The following is a 7,450-nucleotide window of genomic DNA, read 5'->3' as shown; positions in this document are numbered from 1 at the left end:
GGACCTGGCAGCACCGTGAGCTTCCTCGTCAATGCCCGTTCTTCCGCCGGCGTCTACCCCACCACCCATTTGCTCCGGTGGTGGTGGGATCGACGTGGACGGAACAGTTGCCCCCGAAGCCTTCTTCTTCGGTGGCATGTCGATGAAGAAGTTGAAGATCTAGCTCGTGTGAATGCCGGATCAGGTTCACACAACCTCGACGCCCCCTACCTGGCGCGCCAAAGATGTCGGGGAAACTGATCCACGAACACCTATGGGACCGGCGGACCGAGCCCCTTTCGGTTCGGTGGGGGGCGGAGACCGCACGAAGAGCGGATCGAGGCGAAGCACACGAGCAGTTTACCCAGCTTCGGAGCTCTCCGGAGAGATAACACTCCTACTGCTGCATGTCTGAGTGTATTGAGTTCTTGCTCGAGAGCGCTGAGTGCTATAGTACACACTAGCTGCTAACGAGGCCGAGCGTGAGTGTTTTTCTGCCTTCGAGCCGAACCCCCTCTACGTTGCGCATGGGCCTCCTTTTATAAGCTAAAGGGGTCACCGACAGGTGGCAACGTAGACAAGGGTAAAAATGGAAAAGGAATTGCGGTTGGTACAACTACTTGTACAGTGTATCCTACCTAACCCTGACGGCAGGGGACAAGGGCATTAAATGCCCGTCTGTGTCACCCAAATAGTGCAAAAAGGGACCGTCAGGGACGCCACCGCTCGCCACGATGGCGATCTTGTCAGCGTCGCTTGCCACCGCGCACCGCTGGCTGCACAGCCTCCTGCCCCCCGCGCCTGGGAAGGCCCCAGGGCGACACGTTGGTGGATGTGCTGGAGCGCGGGTACATAGTGGTAGCTTACCGCGGCAAGCGCCATGCCGCGGTCGTTGTCTTGTCGCGTCCGGAAGCTTGTCGCTCACCGGGCCTTGCCGGGACGCGTGGCGCGTCGCGGCAAGTTCCTTGAGATGCCTTGGTTGGCCTTCCCGGCAAGCTCCTCTTGCCGGGGCCTTGTCTCCTTGGCTTGAATACTTTGTTCTTGAATGGTTCCAAAGGAACCACAGAGGACCTTGGCGGTCACCCGGCAAGCCTTGCCGCAGGGTGCTGCAACTGCCCGTGCACAAGTTCGGGATACTAGGGTACCCTTACTCTAGTACACCGACACCATGACGAGGAGGGAGTATTTCACCCTCGAGGCTAAGGGTATGTACCAGTAGCTATGTGTTTGATCTCTCTCTCTCTCGTGTTCTCTCTCGTGTTCCCTCTATGGCACGATCTTGATGTATCCCGAGCTTTGCTATTGTAGTTGGATCTTATGATGTTTCTCCCCCTCTACTCTCTTGTGATGAATTGAGTTTTCCTCTTGAAGTTATCTTATCGGATTGAGTCATTATTTGAGAACACTTGATGTATGTCTTGCCGTGCTCATCTGTGGTGACAATGGGATATCATGTGCCACTTGATTTATGTTTTGGTGACCAACTTGCGGGTTCCGCCCATGAACCTATGCATAGGGGTTGGCACATGTTCTTGACTCTCCGGTAGAAAATTTGGGGCACTCTGTGAAGTACTTTGTGTTGGTTGAATAGATGAATCTGAGATTGTGTGATGCATGTCATATAATCATGCCCATGGATACTTGAGGTGACAATGGAGTATCTAGGTGACATTAGGGTTTTGGTTGATTTGTGTCTTAAGGTGTTATTCTAGTACGAACTCTTGAGTAGAGTGATCCGAAAGAATAACTTTGAGGTGGTTTCGTACCCTACCATAATCTCTTCGTTTGTTCTCTGCTATTAGTGTCTTTGGAGTAACTCTTTGTTGCATGTTGAGGGATTTCTATATGATCTATCTATGTTATTATTGTTGAGAGAACTTGCAGTAGTGAAAGTATGAACCCTATGCCTTGTTTCCTACCATTGCAATACCGTTTACGCTCACTTTTGTTACTTGTTACCTTGCTGTTTTCATAATTTCAGATTACAAATACCTTTATCTACCATCCATATTGCACTTGTATCACCATCTCTTCGCCGAACTAGTGCACCTATACAATTTACCATTGTATCGGGTGTGTTGGGGACACAAGAGACTCTTTGCTATTTGGTTGCAGGGTTATTTGAGAGAGACCATCTTCATCCTACGCCTCCTACGGATTGATAAACCTTAGGTCATCCACTTGAGGGAAATTTGCTACTGTCCTACAAACCTGTGGACTTGCAGTCCCAACAACGTCTACAAGAAGAAGGTTGTGTAGTAGACATGAAGCTCTGTTTTGGCGCCGTTGACGGGGAGGCTAGGTAAACGACACTCACACCCCGTCAACTCAGCTCTTTTCTGGCGCCGTTGCAGGGGAGGTGAGTGCTTGAAGGTATATCTTTAGATCTTGCAGTTGAATCTTTTTTGTTTCTTGTTTTATCACTAGTTTAGTCTAAAAAAGAAAACTACAAAAAAACGGAATTGAGCTTATCTCATACGCTTCACCTTTTTAATATCTTTCGTGAGAATGATGGTAAGGAAAATTGTGCTCAAGTGCTAGAAGAAGAAATCTATAAAATGTTTGTCACTAAATTTTAAATGATGAGCATGATTGCAATGTTGTTAGTATGAATTCCTTGAATATCCATGATTCTAATGATATGCAAAGCCACAAGCTTGGGGAAGCTATGTTTGATGAATATGATATTTTTTGTCCCCCAAGTTTTGATGAGCAAATTTATTATGATGAAAGCATGCCTCCTATTTATGATGATTATATTGATGAAAGTGGGTTTGGAAGAGTGTCAACTTTAGGTAGAATTGATCCCACTATTTTGTAGGCTATTGAATCTTGTTGTGATGAATATGAAAGTGGATTTGGAAGAGTGTCAACTTTATTTAGTGATGATTCCACTATTTCGGAAGAGGTTCCAATTGATTATGAGAACAAAGTTGCTATCCATGATGATTATTGTGATGACTTGTATGCTATTAAGAATAATGATAACCATGAAACTTGTCATCATGATTTTAGTTTTCAATTGGATTATGCTTCGCACGATAATTATTTTGTTGAGTTTGCTCCCACTATTATTCATGAGAAGAATTTTGCTTATGTGGAGAGTAGTAAATTTAATATGCTTGTATATCATGAAAAAAATGCTTTATGTGCTGGTTATATTGTTGAATTCATTCATGATGCTACTGAAAATTATTATGAGAGAGGAACATATGCTTGTAGGAATAGCAATAATATCAAGTTTCCTCTTTATATGTTAAAAATTTTGAAGCTATGCTTGTTTTACCTTCCTATGCTAATTGATTATTGTTCCCATAAGTTGTTTGCTCACAAAATCCCTATGCATAGGAAGTGGGTTAGGCTTAAATGTGCTAGTCATATTCTTCATGATGCTCTCTTTATGTTTCAATTCTTATCTTTTATGTGAGCATCATTGTCATCATCATGCCTAGCTAAAAAGCAATAAAAGAAAAGCGCTTGTTGGGAGAAAACCCAATATTTATCCTTACTGTTTTTTTGTGTTCACATGATTATGCTACTGTAGTAATCATGTTTTATAGCTTTTGTTTCAATAAAGTGCCAAGTAAAACCTTTGGAAAGACTTGGATGAAATCTTTATGATCTTGCTGTAAAAAACAAAAACTTTAGCGCTCACAAGATTAGCTGCCATTTTTACAGGAGAGTGATTTTAGGTTGATTCTTTTTGCATTTAAACAAAAAAGAGGCTAGTCAACTCACCTCCAGGAGGCTCCCTCAATTGGGTCATTTGTGGCCGTCCGATCAGGGTAAAAATCCCACCTCAGCTCTCCTCATCCGTTTGATATTTACTGTGTGTTTCACCTTGCTGTTTCTTTCACGCGTGTATGACGAGTGGGCCGCTTCGTCGATGGGGTCGCGATGTGTTGGCTGGGTGTGGGGTGAAACGGTATCATTGGTCATTCATCCCGAAAAAGCCATTGGTCGCCCAAACCCCACAGCCTCACGCTCCCCGCCTCCTTCCTCCCTCAATCGTCTCAGCCGCACGAACCCTAGCCGCCGCCCGATGGAGGGAGCGCACGGACGAACGAACCCTAGCCGGCTAGCCCCCAACCCGCAGCTGCCACAATCCTCCCTCCTCACTTCCTCGTCGACACAGCCGCTCGCGCCCCTCCCCTCTCCCTCCTTCCCGCCACCCCAGGAGCTCCACCACCGCATTTGACGAGATCCACCGCCTCCCCGAGGTCCTTATCCACCCCAGGTCGCGAGGAAGCCGCGGAAGGAGGAGATCAGCTAGGCGTCACCAGCCGGAGAAGGAGGAGAGGCACGGATGCTAGCCAAGGAGGCAGATCAGCTTGCCTCTACTGCACCGTGAGCGTAGCCGCTGCCTCTGCACCTGATGCGACCCCCCATTGACAAGAGCAGGGTGGCGGATTGGATTGAGGGTGCCTGCATGGCCACGCCACCGCTGCCGCCTGGAGTCACCTTGGGCGCCACCTGGAGTGACCTCCATCGCCGCCCCGAGTCAACTCCACCACTGCCGCCAGGAATCCCGTCTCCGGCAAGGTAACTTCCTCTGAATCACTGATCTTCCTGGTCTTCTTGACCTACTTATTACACGTGCGATGTGTGCGTCCTTGCTGTTGCTATGCTGCGTGTGTGCTTGCTTGTTGCTCGGTGCTTTGTCTGGGTGTTGGGCTGCTGATGGCCTGATGTTGGCTTTGCTGTAATATTTGTATAATGCTTGTATCTTCTATGAAGCTACGAAGCTATGCTTTGTTGTATACTGACTTTGTTGCTTGCTGCAGTTGACCTGCTGATGTTGCTACTGTGCTGGCCAGGGAGTGAGTCAAGTGACATACAGACACAAGAAATATTCAGTTATGAGGATTGAAGAAATCTATGATCATTCAATCATTGAGGATTTGAGAAGAGGTATCAATGCTCCAGTAGAGGTGTTATTGAAGTTGTGGCTGTCAATAGTCCTTTTATTGATGCTAAGTACACGGTAAGGAAATAATGCTATATGATTTGCATATTTTTTGCTATGAGAACTTCTGCAACTGAAACTCAAAGTTTAGGTGTTGAACTCATAGTTTTGCAGTAGTTAGCTTTGTACTACTTCGTATCAAAATTGCATCAGACCATGTTGCACTGTATTTCGAGCATAGAAAAATTACTTAACACCTAATTTTGTGCAATTGGGTTCCTACTTTTTTCTGTTATTAGGTGCAATGACAAAAAACATCCAGTGGGATGTTCTACTGCATCGGAATTTGACAAATTTAATTCTGCCATTATATTCTTCCTTTACTGCTCAAGTTAACACCCCTCCTCCCATTTGTTGGCCCATATGTTCAAGTATGAATCCTATCATGGCCCCTTTAAAGGATTCATTAAGATCGTGGATGATTCAGCATTGGAGATTAATGCGCAAGATCACAACCACGGGCGAAAGGTAAATATGTCAGGGTTAGCTAATTGTTTGCCATATTAGTGTGGTTGATATATATGTCATGGTTTCTAAATATGCATGGCATGTTGGCCCATATAAGTGCTGTTGAGAGGGAGGAGGAGGGAGGAGTGCGTGGCTGTGGATCGGGTCTAGGGTTGGTGCAGTTTTGTCCAATGGGCTCCTCCCTTCAGCTTCAGGCAAGCCACAGGACGCGCGTCGCGTGATGAAAGGTTCACCCAACCGAGATGACCCGCTATAGACCCAGCCAATGCAAGCGTGAGATGAGCCCACTTGTCATTGGGCAGTAAAATGACTGTGAGGTCAAAATTGAATTTGACTGCTGTAAAAATCCAATGGCTCAGGCGCACTAGAAGGCAGATCGGACGGCCAACGTATGTGTATGACATTAACTGATTCATTATGATTTTTATGGGTATATGGACCACAAATGATGATATACTTGGTTATTTGAACATGAAAGGAGTGCGACTCAGCAGGAAGGTGTACCGTGGGGAGCCGCAACATGGCATGGCCTCACTAGCCAATTAGGTCTCCTCTCTCTTTGCCTATTGCTTCCTCTGGAACACTGATTTTGTTTGACTTATGAAGGCACATTCATCCTACAAGTACAATCATGATTAAGAGTTAGAGCGTCCCCGCACATCAATTTGCTTTCTTACGTTGATTATTGTTTTTTATGCATTATATCATTCACCTTCTCACATAATAGTTTGGTAAAAAAAGAGTGAACTCACTCCTGAGTTTGCACTAATTATATATTTATGGCACCATTAATAATTTGCATTTGCATTTTCTGATGAATTCATCGAGTTCCTTTCTCAATATGCTTAGATGCTTTTCTGTCAGAAATTTTGTGTGGCAACAGAAGTAATGGTTGATTCGTTTAGCCTTTGTGTTGGTTTCATATGTATATATTTCACTGGCCTAGCTATCAACGTTGTATGTTAGTAGTTCATGCTTTTTTCTTTGGGATAATTATGCCTAGCTAAAAACAGAGAGGAGTCAAGTACATGCCTACTACTGCTCTTTTTGCTTCCTAAAGTGTTCCTTCAACTAATCCAGTAACCTGACATTACTTTGTGTTTAACTAATATCATTCTTATCACAGTGAGCAAATATTGTTCAGTTAGCCTCCTTATCGTAGAAATGGTAACTGAATGCGTGTTCTCTTTTTATCACCTCTGAATTTAAGGAATATATTTGCTAATATATCAATGCTCATTCGTGCCATGTCTGGTTCTTAAGTGCACTTCTCCCATTGCAAGAAAGATCAATCTAGTAGGCGAAACCAAACTCATAATTCGAAGAGACTTGCAAAGAAAACCAATCATACATAAAAGAATTCAGAGGAGATTCAAATATTTCTCATAGATAAACTTGATCATAAACCCACAATTCATTGGATCTCGACAAACACACCGCAAAAAGAGTTACATCGAATAGATCTCCAAGAAGAGGAAGGAGAACTTTGTATTGAGATTCAAAGAGAGAGAAGAAGCCATCTAGCTAATAACTATGGACCCGAAGGTATGTGGTGAACTACTCACAACTCATCAGAGAGGCCTTGGTGATGATGGAGAGGCCCTCCATGGTCGATTCCCCCTCCGACAGAGCACGTCGAAGGCTCCAAGATGGGATCTCGCGGATGCAGAAGGATGCGGCGGTGGAAATAGTTTTTCGTGGTGCTCCTGGATGGTTTCGGGGTACGTAGATATATATATGAGGAAGAAGTAGGTCGGTGGATGCTCGAGGGGCCCACGAGGGTGGGGGCGCGCCCACCCTTACAAGGCGCGCCGGGCACCATCGTGGCCACCTCGTTCGCTTCTTGACGTCCACTCCAAGTCACCTAGATTGCGTTTGTTCCAAAAAGATCGCTCCCGAAGGTTTCATTCCGTTTGGACTCCGTTTGATATTCCTTTCCTTCGAAACACTGAAATAGGTAAAAAACAGCAATTCGGGCTGGGCCGCCGGTTAGTAGGTTAGTCCCAAAAATGATATAAAAGTGTATAGTAAAGCCCA

The 7,450-nt window shown here is 45.1% G+C and overlaps 1 long non-coding RNA gene across 2 annotated transcripts; it reads left to right on the top strand.

The window, feature by feature from the left end:
- Positions 1 to 3,971: 3,971 nt before the first annotated feature.
- Positions 3,972 to 6,674, top strand: LOC119277473. Of its 2 annotated transcripts, XR_005137146.1 has the most exons (4): positions 3,972 to 4,521; positions 4,764 to 4,963; positions 5,318 to 5,413; positions 5,511 to 6,674. It is a non-coding gene; the product is annotated as an uncharacterized LOC119277473 (long non-coding RNA). The 2 variants fall into 2 exon arrangements; XR_005137145.1 differs by having other exon boundaries at positions 5,318 to 6,674.
- The last annotated feature ends 776 nt before the right edge of the window (positions 6,675 to 7,450 follow it).

The sequence above is a fragment of the Triticum dicoccoides genome, chromosome 3B (assembly GCF_002162155.2).
Source record: "Triticum dicoccoides isolate Atlit2015 ecotype Zavitan chromosome 3B, WEW_v2.0, whole genome shotgun sequence".
Taxonomy (NCBI): domain Eukaryota; kingdom Viridiplantae; phylum Streptophyta; class Magnoliopsida; order Poales; family Poaceae; genus Triticum; species Triticum dicoccoides.
Note: the sequence above shows the minus strand (reverse complement) of the source record. Positions and strands in the feature narration are given on the sequence as shown.